Raw genomic sequence first — 20,184 nt, 5'->3', positions numbered from 1 at the left:
CTTGTGTGATGTCTTGCGTTGTCATGAAGAAGGAGAAGTTCGTTCAGATTTTTGTTTTTGTGCCTACGAACACGGTGAAGTCGTTTCTTCAATTTCTGAAGAGTAGCACAATACACTTCAGAGTTGATCGTTTGACCATGGGGAAGGACATCGAACAGAATAACCCCTTCAGCGTCCCAGAAGACTGTAACCATGACTTTACCGGCTGAGGGTATGGCTTTAAACTTTTTCTTGGTAGGGGAGTGGGTGTGGCGCCACTCCATTGATTGCCGTTTTGTTTCAGGTTTGAAGTGATGAACCCATGTTTCATCGCCTGTAACAATCTTTGACAAGGAATTGTCACCCTCAGCCACATGACGAGCAAGCAATTCCGCACAGATGGTTCTCCTTTGCTCTTTATGGTGTTCGGTTAGACAACGAGGGACCCAGCGGGAACAAACCTTTGAATATCCCAACTGGTGAACAATTGTGACAGCACTACCAACAGAGATGTCAAGTTGAGCACTGAGTTGTTTGATGGTGATCCGTCGATCATCTCGAACGAGTGTGTTCACACGCTCCGCCATTGCAGGAGTCACAGCTGTGCACGGCCGGCCCGCACGTGGGAGATCAGACAGTCTTGCTTGACCTTGCGGCGATGATGACACACGCTTTGCCCAACGACTCACCGTGCTTTTGTCCACAGCCAGATCACCGTAGACATTCTGCAAGCGCCTGTGAATATCTGAGATGCCCTGGGTTTCCGCCAAAAGAAACTCGATCACTGCCCGTTGTTTGCAACGCACATCCGTTACAGACGCCATTTTAACAGCTCCGCTGCCACCTGTCGGAAGTCAATGAAACTATACGAGACGAAGCGGGAATGTTTGAAAATATTCCACAAGAAATTTCCGGTTTTCTCAACCAAAATTGGCCGAGAAAAAAAATGTGTTGCATTACTTATTGAACTGCCCTCGTACTTGCCTATGGTGTAGTTTGATGCGTGGCACTTGATGTCCTAAACCTAACACAATGATATCTAAATAACTTCCCTGTCTCTTGGCAATTACGATATATAAATGACAATAATGTTGCAGACATTCTTGATAGTCCGATTACTCTGTAAACAACAAGTGCTAAGTTGAAGGTTGTCGTCAGAGTACTGTACTGAGCTGCCTGCAGTCATTAGACTTAACTGTCTAACTGCTGGTTTCTGCCTCTGTGTGCGTCAACGGTGCATTGTGTTTCGGTGTAGTTGGTGGAAGAATTTCCATGTGCACCAGGGTGAGGCAAAGTAGTCCACAGTTGACAGCATTTCCTATTACCTGCTGACCACACTATCGGCGGACATATACTATGCTCTGGAGGAAGTGGCGCAGAAGCAGAAAGAGGTCCAGCCAGGATTGTGAGTGACATCTGGAGGCAGCTGCAGGCGCTTGAGATACGCAAGGTGACTGGTTGTGCCTGTGTGCTGCTGGCCTTACATGGTATTTGTTGTGTACCTCTTGCTTGGAACAAATAGTATTCAACAAAAGTCAATTTACCATGCACTGTATTACATTCTTGGATATGCAGATGATTAGCGTTTCACCTGCAACACACAAAAAGTAGACAGAAGCAATGTCATCAACATTCTGTATATAAGGAAAGATTATGGAGCGTGTTTCTCATTCAGAAGTTGTACCTGAATGTTGGTTACTTGTGAGAAGATCGTGGTAAGCCTCGTGTAGGACGGAGAAATGTCTCCCAGCACGTGCCGGAATTCGACAGCGGCATGATTGTGGGTTATCATTCTACAATATTGTTACTCAACTTTACTTGGTATTCCACGACAATCATGTGAATATGGAAATGGACTGGTTTGCAGCAAGTCAGGTATCCACACAGTCAGTGCACTGATGTCTGGAGAATGTCGGTACAACGACCACTTGTGCGATTTCAAAAATGGCTCTGAGCACTATGGAACTTAAGTTCTGAGGTCATCAGTCCCCTAGACCTTAGAACCACTTAAACCTAATTAACCTAAGGACATCACACACATCCATGCCCGAGGCAGGATTGGAACCTGCGACCGTAGCGGTCGCGCGGTTCCAGACTGTAGCGCCTAGAACTGCTCGGCCAACCCGGCCGGCCTGCGATTTCACTTAAGACGGCTGCAGAGAGAGGCTCGCTGTCAATGGTAGGCCCACCGACAACATTGGTCACTTGAGAGGCACTGCATCGTCTATTCAGTCGAGACCCTGTTCTTTGTACAGCATCGTGATGTGCGTATTGGTGTGTCGAGCTTCCGGGGTGAACGAACGTTGGCAGATTGAATTCATCATCGCCATATGAACCGAGCCAACGACCTTGCCGCAGTGGTAACACCGGTTCCCGTCAGATCACCGAACTTAAGTGCTGTCGAGCTGGGCTAGCACTTGGATGGGTGACCATCCGGTCTGCCGAACGCTGTTGGCAAGCGGGGTACACTCAGCCCTTGAGAGGCAAATTGAGGAGCTACTTGTCTGAAAAACGGCTCCGATCTCGGAAACTGACATACGGCCGGGAGAGCGGTGTGCTGACCGCATGCCCCTCCATATCCGCATCCAGTGAAGCCTATGGGCTGAGGATGACACGGCGGCCAGTCGGTACTTTTAGGCCTTCATGGCCTGTGCGGGAGAGATATGAGCCGAGCACCTGGTGTGATTGTGTCAAGTGCCATTGTGTATAAGACAAGATCACTTCTGGTTAGCCGGTAATTTAGACAGGGTCCTTTACATTTCTGATATGTTAAGGCCGGTGGGTGTGGCCTATCTTGCAGGTCTCTATGACGTTATCTTTCAGCAAGATAGTAACCACATCTTGCGCATGTTGTCTTGGGCTACCTCGACATAGAGGCGTTCTACTGTCGCCCATGCCAGCCCTTTCTGCATATATCTTACACGTTGAAAACATCTGGCCATCGCTTGCTGAGCGACTAGAACGCCACCACTCGCCAGCAACCACAATTCATTTACTCTCCCATAGAGTTGAAGAGACATCAAATGATGTAACAGTATCTCTGATCCAAACGCAACTCGGTATGATACCAAGCTAGGTTAGAGCAATTGTTGCTACTATTAGTAGAATCTCTGTGTACTAAAGTTCATACCTTGTATACGTCCAAAGCGTTTACAAATTTACTCATGTGTTCTTCGTTCTGTAGGTGAGAGTGTTGTATTTTGCTGAACTTGTTAATCTTTCACCAGTAATAGAAATTTAATACATTTTCTTCTCCCATTTTCAAATGATGGCATTAACTTTTTATATGCTGCAGCCTTTTTCTGAAATTAGTCAGAAAATTAAAGTTTTTCCAAATGTGGAATCATGTTCCAAGGTACAACATGGTCATGTACCTAGGAACAAATATGCGATTGAAATTTAAATGCATTGCAGTTGAGAAAGTCTTATCAGTACTGTCTTCAACAGCCTATCTGCTATATTATTACTATACCACACACCAGTAATCACTAATCGAAATCAGATCAAGTAGAAGTATTATCAGAGGCCAGATACACACATTTTGAAATAGAAGTTATTGGAAACTGACACTAGTTTACTATTTCAAGACAGGTAGAATTGTTAAGACATCAAGAAAACTAAGTCCGTTTGCAAGTATCACATGTTCCATGGTAAAAGACCTTCCTCTTTTTCAGGGAACAAGATTGTACACGAACGACGAAGTATGGCTTAATTGTCCACATGTTGTATAGTTACAGGATTATACCCATCAGAAAATTCGGTACCTGAGGAAATAACAATACGTATATTCCAAATAGCTAAAGTATACAAAAAATTTCTTAAATGTGTAAAACACGAAATATTTACAAATGCTACGTAAAATACCACCTCGTCTCTAACAACAACAAGAGGTAGAAAGTAGTGGAAACTGCACATGGCTGTCTCTAGTGGGTATTCTTTCGTATGATACTAAAATCAGTCACTAAACTGCAGTACCAACCAAAAAACATCGTGTGCTCCTAGGTGCACCATCCTCTAGGTTATGCTCCATTGCGTGCAGTTTTAATGGTTCACTGTGTAACCTAACATCACTTTAGACAAGAAATCTTTTATGGGGTATGTGACAATGATGACACTAAAGACTGGACGCCTGTCTTGCTCGTAAAATTTATTTTCTTTATTTTTAACTTCTCATTACGTGTTTCGGGTTATCCCAGCATCAGATCTATGGTATAACAATGTAGTGTACGACGAAATAGAGGAATATACATTATAATGAAGCAGTGAAGCTAGCTAATTCACCTCTGACATCGAAAAACAGTACCTTGGGATTTATAATTATTCCGTTATAACATCAGTGCCCCAACTACCTCAGGGAGATAAACAATCTCTGCCACAAGGCGGCGTTAGTGACGGTATCATGACTCCTAAGACAACAGTCATATCTGTGACATTTCAACGCTTCTTGCAAGTACATGTGTTATTTGACTTCGCTTATATAAAAAATTCGTACAGGAGCCGTAATATACATGGTGAGGCAGCTAAGACAGACCATTCGAAATGTAGCTAGAATGAATAAATATATTGAGGTGCGGTTTTCATCTCAGATAAAATATACAAGCGTTAAGTGTGGCGAGTGAGCATACCACTTCGAGTTTTCTGAACGATTGTTCAAATACTCTCCAATTGTTCCCTTAAGAGTGTCTGTCATTACATGAGTGGGAGGAAATCCGTCATGTTGCTACTACACTGACTGCCTCGTGTCTAGTGGGATGTCTTCCAATTCCAGCGGCAGCGGCATATCTTAGGAATGCGACATATTTGAGTGTATCTTGATTCCCATCAGTAAAACAGGGACCAATGATGTGGGTCTTTAAAGTCACATACCAAATGTTGATAGACCAAGAGTGTTTTTTTTTATCCAATTCTCTCAGGGAGAATGTATTTTCAAGTGACGATTGGTGCATATTGCGAAGATTGACTTACACAAAATGTGTAAACACTGCTTCTTCCGTAAACAAAATTTTGCATAGATAAGTCGCATCTCTTTGAGCTTTCGTAGATAACATTCGGAGAACTGCAACCAATTTTGGACTTCATTGCCATGAAGTGCTAGATGTAGTGAAGTGTGATGAGGATGAAACGCGATGGAATGTATAGCTCGCAGAACACTCGTTTGGTTGATCGCTATCATACTTCGGAGATGCTTCCTCGTAACATTTGCATCGTGCGCTACTGCTGCTAAAGTGTTAGTTTCATTTCTTTCATTAGTTGATCTTCTTGTTCCTTGACGTATTTTATTCTCCACGCTTCGAGCTCCTAAAACAATTTTATATAATGTTTCCAAAGACAGATCGCGAGTGCTTGGCCCGATATATCGCCATATGAGCAAGTTATCTGATGCTACAACAGAAGAACACAGACTGATAGGTTTCAAGCGCACGGGTAATCATAAGAACCATACCTGAGTTAAGCGTTTGCTTACATTTTGTATAGTAGGGCAGGCGTTCGTGGAATCTCTTCTCATGAAGCCCGGACGGTAATTTGCGGCGCTGTTATCTTGATACTATTTGATCAAGTCTCACACATATTATGTCGCTCAAGTTCTCCTAGAAGCTTCTTCCAAATACCAAAAAGTACTATACACAGTTCCATGACAAAACAAGTCGGTGTCGTAATCCGGCGACTATAAATGTGATGTGTACATAGTTCCGCGTAGTCAGCGCGTACACAACTTTCCCACTAGAGCGCGCCCCGCTGAGCACAACAGCGCAGGCGCAGCGCTCGTCCGTCTCCGCTCTACGAGATGGCGCTGCCATAAAGACGGACCAGATTCTGCTTCCGCCGATCCGCGTATTAATATGTAACGCAGCCAATGAGATTGCTGCTAACGTAGAACCTTTTCTCCTCGCGGATCACACCCGCGCAGTGATACCTGAACGCTCGAGGTATTATAACGAGTGTACAGCCCTCCTATTAGCCAGTCTGCATCAGTCTGCATTAGTCTGTACCAGTCTATAGTCAAGTTTCAGTCTGCGCCTAGTAAGATTATCATATTCCTGTACATAGCCATGAAGAGAAATGTATAGACACTTTGTCAAGTATCAGAGATGTGAGAATAAGATTAACGTACCAAGACCCAAAGGAACTTCAGATTGTCAATTGTAAATAGCATCCAGAACCAAGTTAAGTTATTTTTATGCTTATTATTATTTTAATAAATGTGTGTGAAAATTAATCAAGTTCTGTGTAAAGTTGGTCACCGTCAATCTGCTACTCTAAGCGTGCAAGTGGCATTTCTAACGGCAGAAGATAAACACGCCACGATAAGACCACGAGACATATTGCTGACACTCGCCTACTTCACTAGAGCGACAAGTCAAATAATCTGATGGTGTGTGTACGGAAGGTCTTACAGTACGCACACCACAAAACGATAAAAATTACTTGCGAAAGTCGGAAAATTCACCATATCGTCCGCTATAACTTGGCGAAAACCGCACCTCGATATATTTATTCATTCTGGCAAAAAAATAACTAACATACTTAAAAATTGGTAATATGGGAAGAAGGTTATTATCGTCCGCCCCATTAGCTAAATGATACGCACGTTGGATTGCCACGCACGGGGTCCGGGTTCGATTCCCTGCTGGGGAGGGAGATTTTCTCCCCTCAGGGACTGGGTGATGTGCTGTACTCATCATGATTTCATCGCCATTGTCTACGAGCAGGTCGCCCAATCTGTCGTCGTACTCAATAACACCTGCACTTGGTGACCGAACTTCCCGTCTGGGAACTCCCGGTCACTGACGCCATACGATCATTTCCATTTCTTTCCAGGGATGTTATTGGGATTAGAAAGGACCTCTGCCATACACAGCCCTGCAGCTGAAAACGTTTTCAGTATCTTCACTGTCATTAGATTTACATTACAATTTTCTAAATGAATGCAGTACACTGTGAACTAATCTGTATTCTGGGAAACATATGACGCAGTTCTATACAACATATCCAACAACTATTCAATACCAGATATTAAAAAAATACATACAACACTCTTACAAGTCATCGAGATGCACAGTGCATGTCAGTGAATGACAAAATCTAGGGAGGCGCGTATGGGAAAACGTATACAACTTTATAACGTACATTATGAAAGTGTCAACATGATGTAGTTCGTACCAACATCCCTAAAATGCCGTGACTCAACCCAACGAAACAAGATTAAACCTCATCCGCGTTACCATGGAAATTACAGAATACAGAACATTACGCCAAAGCAAATACTGAAATATGGAAAATCTTTATTACAAGAGCCACAGGAGCACCGCCCTCATCTTAAGCTGAGTGAGGTGCAAATGGGAATCACACGTAACTTCAACATACCGTAAGCAAATAACAGTGTCATATCACATAATAAAAGTCATTACTATCCGTATCGACATCACTGGAATACCGTACATCGCCCCAATGAACAGATTACAGCCCCAGTCTCATCCGTGATACGATAACAATGTGCATAGTTCTGAAATGAAATGGATTTTTTTAAATTCATTAATAGGACAAAAAATACAACCTATACCATAGAATAAAGTTTAGAGTTCAAGCACTGCGTGTAAAGAAGAAAGAAAAACTACAATCTATAAAATAGCCTAAAGTTTCGAACAGAGGCACTGCTTGTAAGGAAGCAAGCAATAAGTGTCATTGAGGGGTTCTATTATGATGGCCGTAGCTATAGCACTACGAACTATTAAAGTTAAAATAAAGTGAGGCACATATGGGAAATCATGTGCACTTTAAATAATCAGTTAAAATAGTCGTGCATGACAATCATATAATAAATCACTAAAACGTTATTTGGAGATAAAACAACTCTGTGAAATGCTACGACTCTCTCTCAAGTAAACGAAATGGTGAGACTGAGAAAAAAAGGTTTTTGGCTACCTGAAAATCATTACTGTGTACTATAAGATACTAAAGTCGATGGAAAATGATTCATTAACAACCTAATTATGCTTTTGTACGCTCATCATTTATTATCAACCGTTTTTAGCCAGTTTATACTGTAAACGACGAGATTAGTGTTTAACGTCCCATCGAGAACTAGGTCATTAGAGGCAGAGCGTAAGCTCGGATTAGGGAAGGATGGGGAAGGAAATCGGCCGTGCCCTTTCAAAGGAACCATCCAGGCACTTGCTTGAAGCGGTTTATGGAAGTCACGGAAAACCTAAATCTGGATAGCCGGACGCGGGTTTGAACCATTGTCCTTCCGAAAGCGAGTCCAATGTGCTAACCACTGTGCCACCTCTTTCGGTTAGGGCCATCAGGCATTGTATTACATCGGACCAGGATTGCATACATACAGCACCTTTTTTACGTCATAGTTTCTTAAGAAATAACAATATTGATGTGGCAAATCGTATTAAAATGATTTGAGTTTCTGAAGTGGCAACGCATACTGAATATGAGCTAACCAAGTTAATACTGGCAGTACTTCTATTACTGCAGCTCTTTCCACTAATAGTAATAATAACAATAACAATAATAAAAACAATAACAATGATGACAGTGACAGATACAAAAAGAATTTGTAGGTGTACGAGATAGATATTTTCTGGTATAGCGAGTTCTGGGATAAAGAAATTTGAGGAGATTGGACCAGCTAAGAATTCTGGGAAAAAGAGGAGTATCTGGTTGGAAAGGAGGATGTCCGAGGGTAACGGGTACGTACGGCGACAATGGAAATCCTTATTGTTTCTTTAGTAGGTATGTCATTAACTGTTTTCTGAAACTGCAGATGTTAGTCACTTCTCTAATGTAATAATGCGGAAGATTATTCCAGAGTCGGGTTCCTGCTACTGAGAAGGACTTCGAGAAACTTGCTGAACAATGGAGCGGTACAGAAAAGATTTTGATCTGATGGGAACGGGTGTTTCCACCATGTTGTTCAGATAAGAGCGTTAAGGTTGGGGAGAGATATGAATGACGGTGTTCTTTGATAAGAGAACACCGAAGGTACGGAAATCTCAGCGCTTATCTACACGCAGCCAGGATAGCTGTGCATGTGAGGGAAATATGATCAAAGAGTCGAACATCACAGATAAAACTAATACAGGAATTCACACCCAGCTCCCAGCACCGTGAGCTTTCCTGAGAAAGACCTTACGAGGTAACATCACTGTAATGAATAATTGGAAGTGTAAATGTTTGTCCAAGTTTCTTTTTCAGGTCAAGAAGGAATATCATTTTATATTTTTGTAGGGCACAGAGAGAAGCTGATGCGTTCTTGTACATTGCAGTTACTTGCTCATCCAATCTAGACTTTCACATATTATTACTAAACTCTTTGCTGAAGGAGACAAGTTGATTGATGCCTGTTCGAGTTAGCGTTAAAGATGGAAGAGATTGCCGACATTTCGTTCTAATGAGCCTAGAGTGACGAACCAGTCCACTTAGGTTTTGGATGGGTTGAGCTTTAACGCTCTATCCTGCGCCCATTTTTAAAGCGCACATGGATCTGTATCGAGAAGCCCAATAGCTATCTTCAGGTTTATTGATTTTGCACTTAGGTAAACAGGAGATCATCAATGTACACCCCGCAGCTCGTGGTCGTGCGGTAGCGTTCTCGCTTCCCACGCCCGGGTCCCGGGTTCGATTCCCGGCGGGGTCAGGGACTTTCTCTGCCTCGTGATGGCTGGGTGTTGTGTGATGTCCTTAGGTTAGTTAGGTTTAAGTAGTTCTAAGTTCTAGAGGACTGATGACCATAGATGTTAAGTCCCATAGTGCTCAGAGCCAGAGAGCCATCAATGTACATGTGGTATTCGCAGCAGCACAAAGCTGATAACACATCATTTACTTGCAACGAGAAGAGCATAGGACCTAATACCGAACTTACGCGATGTCTGTTAACTTGCAGGTGCCATCTTATAATATCGAGACTGAAAAAAATCTTCAACACAGATTTTCGAGCAATGGGATCAAGAGAGGAGGGGGAGGGGGGGGAGAGTGTAAAGTACTTTAACTTTACACTGCCCTGGGTTACATTCGAAAAGTCGTCACAGTGTCATACCGAGTGAGAGCATCTAACACTATTTTATTGAACAGTCCATCGTGTGAGAGGGAAAGAAAAAGGTAGTGATGGAGCACAATTTCGGATTGGGGAAGGATAGAGAAGGAAATCGGCAGTGACTTTTCAAAGCAGCCATCCCCACATTTTCCTTATATTAAATGCGCATGGTTGACCGGAATTTGAACAGTCACCCTCTCGAATACGTGTTGATTATGTTAACCACAGCGCCACCTCGCTCGATTCAGTTGGATGGAGATACACGGTTGGTGGCCGCCTTGGTGCTGTTCTAGAGAAGTAGTCTCTATGCCAACAACAGTTTTCATTCTTTCCATTTTCCCATATCGTCATCAACAGCACAATCATTACACTACACAACACTCTCTACGAGCATAACACAGCCACATTCAAGAAAAAGTATACATTTCACACACCTGTCACGCGGACCACTGAAGTACTACGTAAATATTTTTCCTCCTCCAGAAATAGTCCTAATAACGTTGATTAATTTGATTCATAGTGTTGTGGACTGACAAGACAGCCAGTCCACAGTGACGGGTAACCGAAAGGCACGCGTTTAAACTCACGCAGGCTGGCGTGAGGTCTGAAACAGGATACGTAATGAATGCTATAAAGAAAAGTACGTAGCTGCTGGAATACTTAACTTTAATCCATCATTTGTATACATCGTTCTTGATGAGACATGCTTCATACGATAACTATCAATTGCTATGGCGCCTTGCTAGATCGTAGCCATTGACTTAGCTGAAGGCTATTCTAACTATCGTCTCGGCAAATGAGAGCGTAATTCTCCGTGAACCTTTCCTAGCAAATTCGGCTGTACAACTGGGGCGAGTGCCAGTACGTCTCTCTAGACCTGCCGTGTGGCGGCGCTCGGTCTGCAATTACTGACAGTGGCGACACGCGGGTCCGTCGTATACTAGTGGACCGCGGCCGATTTAAAAGCTACCACCTAGCAAGTGTGGTGTCTGGCGGTGACACCACACATAGGATATTTCATAAAAAATCACGCTTCCCATAAGGCGATGTGACTCAGTTATGAACATTATATCCCCAGCGAGCACACAGAAGTACCGCAACAGGACGTTACATGGACTCGACTAATGTCTGAAGTGGTGCTGGAGGGAATTGACACCATGAAATCTGCAGGGCTGTCCATAAATCCGTAAGAGTACGAAGAAGTGGAGATCTCTTCTGAACAGCACGTTGCAAGGCATACCAGATATGCTCAGTAATGTTTATGTCCGGGGAGTTTGGTGGCCAGCAGAAGTGTTTAAACTCAGTAGAGTGTTCTTAGAGCCACTCTGTAGCAATTCTGGACGTGTGGGGTGTCACATTGTCCTCCTGAAATTGCCCAAGTCCGTCGTCGAAGTGCACAATCGACATGAATAGGTGTAGATAATCAGACAGGATGCTTACGTACGTGTCATCTCTCAGTCGTATTTAGACGTATCAGGGGTCCTATATCACTAGAACTACACACGCCCCACACCATTATAGAGCCTCCACCAGCTTGAACAGTCCACTGCAGACATGCGTGGTCAATGGATTCATGAGGTTGTCTTCATACACGTACACTTCCATCCGCTCGATACAAATTGAAACGAAACTCGTCCGACAGGCAACATGTTTTCCGTCATCAACAGGCCATTGTCGGTGTTGACGGGCCCAGGCAAGGCGTAAAGCTTTGTGTCGTGCGGTCATCAAGGGTACACGTGTGGGCCTTCGGCTTCGAAAGCCCATCATATGGATAATGTTTCGTTAAATGGTTCGCACGCCGATATCTGTTGATGGCCCATCATTGAAATGTGAAGCAATTTGCGGAAGGCTTGCACTTCTGTCACGTTGAACGATTCTCTTCAGTCGTCGTTGGACCCGTTCTTGCAGGATCTTTTTTCGGCACCAGCGATGTCGGAGATTTGATGTTTTGTCGGATTCCTGATATTCACGGTACACTCGTGAAATGACCGTGCGGGAAAATCCCCCATCATCTCTACCTCGGAGATGCTGTGTCCCATCGCTCGTGCACCGACTATAACACCACGTTCAAACTCGCTTAAATCTTGATAACGTGCCACTGTAGCAGTAGTGACCGATCTAACAACTGCGCCAAGCACTTTTTGTCTCATATAGGCATTGCCGACTGCAGCGCCGTATTCTGCCTGTTTACATATCTCTGTATTTGAATACGGGTGCCTATACCAGTTTCTTTGGCGTTTCGGTGTAGAACGATAGAGTAATTGACCCTTTAGGTTAACTATCATTTATTAAATTTCGGAATAGAGCAATAAGTATAGAAAGAGACCTCAATAGGTCGACAGCACTTAAATGGTCAATATCGAAACATTACATAATAAATTTGATGTTGATACGAGAATAGAACCTCGCTGAGGTATATGTAGAGAAGAGGGGAAGGTCACAAGCTATTGGAAATCGATGACCAGCTTGGAGACGTGTTAACGATCGTTCGGTAAAATACTAGCCTAGGTACCTGTGATGAATATTTGTAATTTATAATGAAGTTCAGACTATTAGAAGTGTTTAGAACTGGTTGTTATTAGCTGCAGGATTTGGATCCGCCTTTATGCACATCAGTTACGTGTCGATCATGCAGTCACTTTTGTCTGGCGAATGAATATATTTGTGACTGCCTACATTCAGAACTACTTTGAGATGGTTAAGTGATTCTGGCGCTTGGCTTCGCGTTTGTGAGTTTTTCAGTGTTATCAAGCTTTCGCAAATGCTGATGACCTATTGGTTACGTGATGAAGTTAAAGTTCTCGATATGTTATCAAGTCCATAATATGCAGTAGAGCAAAACTTGTAGTCAAATGCTCAACTCCACTTTCCGTTTCCTTAGAGCTATCGAAAGTACTGCGTGGTAATTGCATTTATAGCGTTTCAGTTTCAGAGATTAAACAGCAGTCTCAAGATTGTATTAAGGTACGTGGTTACATTTGGTTATATTCTTCCTAAAATTGAATATTTATCACTATTTTCATGTTCTGGCCTGGAAAATATTTCTTACTCTTTGATAAACGGCGGCAACCTAACTTACATTATCCGCCCCAAGTGCGGAAGATGTAAGTTTGAGTTGCCTATTTTAAGGTGCACGAAATAGTTTCCTGGACCATTTCATTTTTCCCACCCTATATAAGCATGATTCACGACCATCTCGTAAAGGTGCAAATGGAAAGTCTGACACCTGAGAACAACTTCATTCATGTGCTCTCGTAACTTAAGTGGCAAACGTGACTTTATTTAGCAAATCAGTTTACACTTGTGCTGCTGAGGAACAGAAGACTATACCCCTCGATAACATAAAAAGATTAAAACATTTTATAGGAAGGGCAGAGCAGTTGGGCTAATCTTGCATGCAACGGTTACTGTAAGAGCTGCGCTGCAGGTATTAAGGTGCAAGAACCTACAGTACATGGTAGTTCTGTTGCCAAACTGTTTCCACCCGTGAAATAACTATCAAGGAACCTTAGTTTCCAAGCTTCTGGACCGTGACGCCCAGCAAATATCAAATCTATCTTCTTTAGGTTTACTTACAGTTAGTAAGAGCTTCAGTCCAGTGGCAGATGTAATTAAATATCATTTTACCTTCAAATCCGCTATGTTCCAAAACCTCTTAACATTTAAAATTGGATTGCATGTTTACAAGTTCCTTTTCTTCGGAAACGTTTACTGATGCCAGTCTGCATTTTACATCATTTATACGTCAGTTATTTTGGTGCCCAAATAGCAAAACTCATCTTCCATTTTTAATATCTCATTACCTAATCTGATTACTTCAGTATCGCTGGATTTAATTACATTACATTCCACTACCTTTGTTTTACCTTTGCTGATGTTCATCTTACAACCTCTCGTCAAGGCACTACACATTCCGTTCAACTAATCTTCCAAACCCTTTCCCGTCTCTGACAGAATTACAACGTCGTCGGCAAAACTCAACGTGGTTATTTTTTCTCCCTGAACTTTAATTGCCTTTCCAAATTACTTCTTGCTTTCTATCGCTAATTGCTCTGTGTACAGACTGAACAACACGGCAATAAGCTACAATCCTGTCTCGCTCCCTTTGAATCCCTGTATTTAATCCCTGATGCCTTCAGATTTTCAGAAAGTGTATTGTACTCAATATGGTCAAAAACTTCCTCTAAATCTACAAAAACTATAAACACAGGTTTCCCTTTATTCGGCCTATCTTCTAAGATAATTCGATTGGTCAGTATTGCCTCACGTGTAGTTATATTTCTCCAAAACCCAAACTGATCTTTCCTGAGGACAGCTGCCACCAGTTTTTCCACTCTTCTGTAAATGGTTTGTGTCAGAATTTTGCAACCGTAACTTATTAATCTGATGGTTCGATAGTATTCACGCCTATCGGTACCTCTCTACTTTGGACTTGGAATTATTACATTCTTCTTAAAGTTTGAGTGTATTTCGCCCGTGTCATATCACTTGCATACCAGATGGAATAGCTCTGCAATATTCTAAGGGAATGTCGTGTACTCCAGATGCAGTGTTCCGACTTAGGTAATTCAGTGCTCTGTCAAATCCTTCTCTTCACTCAGTATGAAAGCCCTCATCGCATCTTGATACTCTTCCTCTACCATTTCCATAATATTATCTTCTTTTCCCGTTCCTTTGCGTAGCGTTTTTATATATTCCTTCTACTTTTCAGACTTCCCTTCTTTTCGTAGTAAGAGCTTTCCACCTTTTCTCCAAAGGTTTCGCTAATTTTCCTTTATGTGTGTATATCTTTCCCATAGTCAAGAACGATTCTTCGCATTTCTGTTCTTGCCGTTACTGATTTCCTGTTTTGCTTTCTCTGTCAGCCTTCTTTTTAGACGTCTGTATTCCCTGTTGACTAATTCTCTTGCTGCATTTTCATAGTTTCTCCTTTCGTAAATTAAATTCAATAGCCAAGGTATTGTGCTGGGTCTTGTCTTATTCCCTACTGAAACAATGATGCTTTCCGTATTCTATAGCTCAAACCTACCCATTCATTTTCTATTGTATTTCTTCCTCTGTTTCCAGTCAGTTGTTGCCTAAGGCTCGTTTTGAACTCTCGGTAATCTCTTGTTCTTGTAAGATACACAGGTCACACCCCCTTTATGTCATATCTTTATGCAATTTCTTCAGATTTTGTCTACAGCTCATAATCGTATATTATCGTCAAAGTTCATATCTGCATCTGCAAATGTTCTGCCGTTTGAAATTCGATTTAGAAATCTCTGTCTTGCAGTTATATAACCTCTCTGAAACCTTTCGGTGTCTCAACGCATGTTTCAAGTATAGAACCGGCTTTCATTATTCTTAAATCAAGAATTTGCAGTGAATAAATTGCGCTCTGTGGAACATACAGCCAACCGGCCTCACCTTTCTTTCTTGTTCTCCAATCCATGTTCTCCGACAATATTTCATTCTCTTCTTTTTCTTAGCCTCATATCAATTAAATTTTCGTTTCTTAACCATCTGAATAATACGAGTCGCCGGCCAATCTGGCAGAGCGGTTCTAGGCCCTTCAGTACGGAACCGCGATGCCGCTACGGTTGCAAATGGTTCAAATGGCTCTGAGCACTGTGGGACTTAACATCTGAGGTCATCAGTCCCCGCCGGCCGTGGTGGCCGAGCGGTTCTAGGCGTTTCAGTCTGGAACCGCGCGACCGCTACGATCGCAGGTTCAAATCCGGCCTCAGGCATGGATGTTTGTGATGTCCTTAGGTTAGTTAGGTTTAAGCAGTTCTAAGTTATAGTGGACTGATGACCTTAGAAGTTAAGTCCCATAGTGCTCAGAGCCATTTCATCAGTCCCCTAGAACTTAGAACTACTTAAACCTAACTAATCTAAAGACATCGCACACATCCATGCCCGAGGCAGGATTCGAACCTGCGACAGTAGCGGTCGCGCGGTTCCAGACTGAAACGCCTAGAACCGCTCGGCCACAGCTACGGTTGCAGGTTGGAATCCTGCCTCGGGCATGGATGTGTGTGATGTCCTCAGGTTAGTTAGATTTAAGTAGCACTAAGTTCTAGGGGACTGATGACCTCAGATGTTAAGTCCCATAGTGCTCAGAACCATTGGATTTGAATACAAGTCTTTTATCTCATCATACAATCTTCCAATTTCTTAGTCATCTGAGTAGCTAGTACGCACATAAATGTTGTGAGTATACTTGTCAGTACTAACGGAGAAGAGGAGTATTTTGTCTTCAGTAGAGAAGCAGTAATAGTGGATTGGGTCGATCAGGAGAGCTCAGTGGCTTGAAACATTGGATACCAACCGAATAGCAAACCCTTCAGCAGCATTTCAACCGTTCTAAAGCTGAAACTTACTAGCAGATTAAAACTGTGTGCTGGAACGAGACTCGAACTCGGGAGCTTTGCCTTTCGCGGGCAAGTGGTCTACCAACTTTTTTTTGTTTTTGTTTTTGCTTTTTTCTTTCATTTTGTTCAACATAGTTCGTTGCGTTTGGTATGGGCGGACGTCACAAGACATCCGTTCAAGTTGATCGTTGATGCCTTGACTCAGTTTTTTTATTACAGAGAGCACGCAGACCTCAGACCGAACACGCTGAGCTACCGTGCCAGCACCAACTGAGCTACCCAAGCACGACTCACGTCCCCTCCTCACAGTTTCAGTTCTCTCAGTACCTCGTCTCCTACCTTCCAAACTTCACAGAAGCTCTTCTGGAAGCATCCCCCAGGCTGTGGCTAAGCCATGTCTCCGCAATATCCTTTCTTCCAGGAGTGCTAGTTCTGCAAGGTTCGCAAAAGAGATTCTGCGAAGTTTGGAAGGTAGGAGATGGGGTACTGGCAGAATTGATGCTGTGAAGACGGGTCGTGAGTCGTGCTTGGGTAGCTCAGTTGGTAGAGCACTTGCCCTTGAAAGACAAAGGTCCCGAGTTCGACTCTCGGTCCGGCGCAGAGTTTTAATCTGCCAGGAAGTTTCATATCAGCGCACACTCCGCTGCAGAGTGAAAATCTCATTCTCGTTCTAAAGCCGCCAAAGTCCACTGTTGGTGAGATGACTGTTATGTGGAAATGAACAACCACAGCTAAACGAAGACCAGGCAAACCTCCTGTACTGACGGAGAGGGACCGTCGAGCATTGCAGAGTGTGGCTGTAAAAAAGCGCATGAACTCAGTGGAAGGAATCGCTCGTCAGCTCCAAAGAGCTGCCAGCAGGGCAGCCAGCACAGCGACTGTGCGTTGGGTGTCAAAGGAATGGGTTACAATGGTCGAGAAGCTTCTCATAAGCCACACAATCGTGTAGTCAGTGACAAGCTACGCTTGAAGTGTTGTAAAGAGCGGCGCAACTGGACTGTGGATGTCTGGAAACTAGTGATTTGGCGTTTCAGTCACTTTACGCCCTGTGGCAATCAAGGGGAACATCTTGGGTTTGACGAATGCCTGGAGAACCTTACCGGCCGTCATGTGTAGTGCCAACAGTGAAGTATGAATGAGGTGGTGTTACGGTATACGTGTGTTTCTCGTGGTTGTGTTGTGGTCCCTTTATAGCGCTTATGAAAACGCTTAATGCAGAAGGATATGAATACATTTTACAGCATTGTGTACTGCATACAGTAGAGGAACTCTTCAATAATGATGATCATTCGCACCAGCATTACAATACACCCTGTCATAAACAGCATCTTGAGGTAATGATTTGTGAACAGTAACATTCTCAAATAGGCTGACCTTCCCAGAGTCCCGCCCTGAACCCATTCGAAACCCTTTAGAATTTGTCAGAACGTTTCTGGCTTCAGCTCTTGAGGAATTATGTGCTGCCATTCCACCTCAGTCATTCAGACACCTCACTGAAAGTATCTCCAGCAGAATTCAAACCATCATAAAGGCGAAGGGTGGACACACCCCATATTATGTCCACTAATAGGTGGCCGGATACTGTTGATCAGATAGTGCATATGTTAGGTAGGATCATGCATTCGCTATCTTGTTCATAGTAGCTTACATGGCTTCTGTTTTCTTATTCGTCATTAGACTGACACCTTTATTACCCTTTTCGAGTTTCAGTTGATAACCAATTTTCTTATAATGACACGTTACTGGAAAGTCTCGTGTCACTAGAAAGTGACAGATAAAAATGTGTTGTAACTATAAACTAGAAAATCACAGCCACAGCAGTTTCCAAGCTTAAATTCCTTGAACTCAGTTGTTTAAATGGTTCAAATGGCTCTGGGCTCTATGGGACTTAACTTCTGAGGTCATCAGTCCCCTTAGAACTACTTAAACCTAACTAACCTAAGGACATCACAAACATCGATGCCCGATGCAGGATTCGAACCTGCGACCGTAGCGGTCGCGCGGTTCCAGACTGGAGCGCCTAGAACCACTCGGCCACTACGGCCGGCCGAACTCAGTTGTGAATAATGCGGTTCACATAAAGATGAATGCTTCTGACCTTGTTTTGATGTGTATGCTGATTAATTATTTACTTTGAAAACTTAATAAATGTACTCAGCGGTTCCTCGTAGGCTTGTGTACTTCATTGTCAAGTGGTTACGTCTTTTATTTTTTTTTTGTACACTTCATACACACACAGCGGAAATATCCACGTTAAAGCGGTAATGGAGAGCTACAGCTCTCAAAATTTGGGAGCATTGTTGTATTAACAGTGTGTGACGTTAGGGGGCCTTGCTCTTAATTCACGTAAATTCTGAACGCTTAATAGAGATATACGAGACTTTGAGTGCGTCAGAGACTCTGCGACACAGCCTCTAATTGGATAGATCCGGCTGCGACCGGAGACCACGAAAAACACACTAATTAATCCCATTTTCTGGTAATTTTGCTCTAGCTTTATTTCATGTTACCTTAGTGTGCGTAGTGTTGGAGTCCATTTGGGCGTCTGACCGCGGCCTCGTCGTGTCTACATAATCAGCAGCAACCAGTCATTACTTTATTATTTTTTTAGATGACTAATGACATGATAATGTCCTATTGTAACCATCTGCCGAAGTCTAGAAAACACGAGCTACTGTATATAATTCATTGATGCTGACAATGGGCATTAACCTTCTGTACTAGACAGAATGCCATAAACTGTTGAATGTAAACTCATAATCACAGAACAATTTACCACACTGCTTACACCATCAGATAATAGAGTATTCCACCAAATAAATATGTTACTCTCCGTTTTAGTCAACACATTTACAAAACTGTCACCGTGTTTTGCAAGGCCATTACAAAAATAATCTGAACCGGCAATCTTAAAATAAGTCGAATCAACAATATAGCAACAAAAGTAATCCTATAGTGTAAATCCTGTATTAGCTGTTCATCGTATTACTTCGGACAAACTAATTGAAAATACGCAATAACACATTGAAAATTTCCAAGAAAACACTCATGCACCTGGTTTTAAGGTAGCGACGTGCAATGTAAGTAGCCGGCCGCTGCGGCCGAGCGGTTCTAGGCACTTCAGTCCGGAACCGCGCTGCTGCTACGGTCGCTGGTTCGAATCCTACCTCGGGCATGGATGTGTGTGATGTCCTTAGGTTAGTTAGGTTTAAGTGGTTCGAAGTCTAGGATGTTAAGTCCCATAGTGCTTAGAGCCATTTGAACCATTTGCGATCTAAGCACCGATATTGTAGTGTAGTGGATATCATCAAAAATAAACTTCATTATTACCCATCATGCTGAGAAAGTCAAGAAGCTGACAACGTCAAGAACCATGGAATATACTTAATGAACAGATTAAATTGAGGTACGGATTTTTCCTGAGAAACTTCAGAGGTATTATCAGTGGATTCCAAAGTAAATCTCTTTGACAACATTCGTAAATTTAAATTTGGAATGTTGTTTGATCATTCAGAACGTTTGCTTCTCACGTAATTTACACAATTTTGTATGTATAAACAAATGCTCGAAATATACACTCCTGGAAATTGAAATAAGAACACCGTGAATTCATTGTCCCAGGAAGGGGAAACTTTATTGACATATTCCTGGGGTCAGATACATCACATGATCACACTGACAGAACCACAGGCACATAGACACAGGCAACAGAGCATGCACAATGTCGGCACTAGTACAGTGTATATCCACCTTTCGCAGCAATGCAGGCTGCTATTCTCCCATGGAGACGACCGTAGAGATGCT

The 20,184-nt window shown here is 42.8% G+C and overlaps 1 non-coding gene across 1 annotated transcript; it reads left to right on the top strand.

Annotated features, from left to right (window-relative positions):
• The first annotated feature begins 16,905 nt into the window (after window positions 1-16,905).
• On the top strand, window positions 16,906-16,980 carry Trnas-uga (transfer RNA serine (anticodon UGA)). Its single transcript has one exon. It is a non-coding gene; the product is annotated as a tRNA-Ser (tRNA).
• The last annotated feature ends 3,204 nt before the right edge of the window (window positions 16,981-20,184 follow it).

Source organism: Schistocerca serialis, chromosome 3, assembly GCF_023864345.2.
Source record: "Schistocerca serialis cubense isolate TAMUIC-IGC-003099 chromosome 3, iqSchSeri2.2, whole genome shotgun sequence".
Taxonomy (NCBI): domain Eukaryota; kingdom Metazoa; phylum Arthropoda; class Insecta; order Orthoptera; family Acrididae; genus Schistocerca; species Schistocerca serialis.
This window is presented reverse-complemented; position numbering and strand designations above follow the sequence as displayed.